The following is a 1,743-nucleotide window of genomic DNA, read 5'->3' as shown; positions in this document are numbered from 1 at the left end:
TGATGAAGAAAGAGAATTCTTGGTTCAGTTCTCCACCTTAACGACAGAAAAAAGGATTGATCAAATTCTATTGAGTCTGACTCATAGTGATCATTTATCAAAGAATAACTCTGGTTATCAAATGATTGAACAACCGGGATCAATTTACTTACGATACTTAGTTGACATTCATAAAAAGTATCTAATGAATTATGAGTTCAATAGATCCTGTTTAGCAGAAAGACGGATCTTCCTTGCTCATTATCAGACAATCACTTATTCACAAACCTCGTGTGGGGCTAATAGTTCTCCTTTCCCATCTCATGGAAAACCCTTTTCGCTCCGCTTAGACCTATCCCTTCTAGGGGTATTTTAGTGATAGGTTCTATAGGAACTGGACGATCCTATTTGGTCAAATCCCTAGCGACAAACTCCTATGTTCCTTTCATTACGGTATTTTCGAACAAGTTCCTGGATGACAAGCCTAAAGGTTATCTTATTGATGATATCGATATTGATGATAGTGACGATATCAATATTGATGATAGTGACGATATTGATGATGACCTTGATACGGAGCTGCTAACTATGACGAATGTGCTAACTATGTATATGACGCCGAAAATAGACCGATTTGATATCACCCCTCAATTAGAATTAGCAAAAGCAATGTCCCCTTGCATAATATGGATTCCAAACATTCATGATCTGTATGTGAATGAGTCGAATTACTTATCCCTCGGTCTATTAGTGAACTATCTCTCCAGAGATTGTGAAAGATGTTCCACTAGAAATATTCTTGTTATTGCTTCGACTCATATTCCCCAAAAAGTGGATCCCGCTCTAATAGCTCCGAATAAATTAAATACATGCATTAAGATACGAAGGCTTCTTATTCCACAACAACGAAAGCACTTTTTCATTCTTTCATATACTAGGGGATTTCGCTTGGAAAAGAAAATGTCCCATACTAACGGATTCGGGTCCATAACCATGGGTTCCAATGCACGAGATCTTGTAGCACTTACCAATGAGGCCCTATCAATTAGTATTACACAGAAGAAATCAATTATAGACACTAATACAATTAGATCAGCTCTTCATAGACAAACTTGGGATTTGCGATCCGAGGTAAGATCGGTTCAGGATCATGGGATCCTTTTCTATCAGATAGGAAGGGCTGTTGCACAAAATGTACTTCTAAGTAATTGCCCCATAGATCCTATATCTATCTATATGAAGAAGAAATCATGTAAGGAAGGGGATTCTTATTTGTACAAATGGTACTTCGAACTTGGAACGAGCATGAAGAAATTAACGATACTTCTTTATCTTTTGAGTTGTTCTGCCGGATCGGTCGCTCAAGATCTTTGGTCTCCACCCGGACCCGATGAAAAAAATGGGATCACTTCTTATGGATTCGTTGAGAATGATTCTGATCTAGTTCATGGCCTATTAGAATTAGAAGTAGAAGGCGCTCTGGTGGGATCCTCACGGACAGAAAAAGATTGCAGTCAGTTTGATAATGATCGAGTGACATTGCTTCTTCGGTCCGAACCAAGGAATCCGTTAGATATGATGCAAAATGGATCTTGTTCTATCGTTGATCAGAGATTTCTATACGAAAAATACGAATCGGAGTTTGAAGAAGGGGAAGGAGAAGGAGCCCTCGACCCGCAACAGATAGAGGAGGATTTATTCAATCACATAGTTTGGGCTCCTAGAATATGGCGCCCTTGTGGCAATCTATTTGATTGTATCGAA

This window comes from Tasmannia lanceolata, unplaced genomic scaffold, assembly GCF_043159265.1.
Source record: "Tasmannia lanceolata isolate RefF3 unplaced genomic scaffold, GAP_Taslan_0.1 ptg001076l, whole genome shotgun sequence".
NCBI lineage: Eukaryota > Viridiplantae > Streptophyta > Magnoliopsida > Canellales > Winteraceae > Tasmannia > Tasmannia lanceolata.
Note: the sequence above shows the minus strand (reverse complement) of the source record.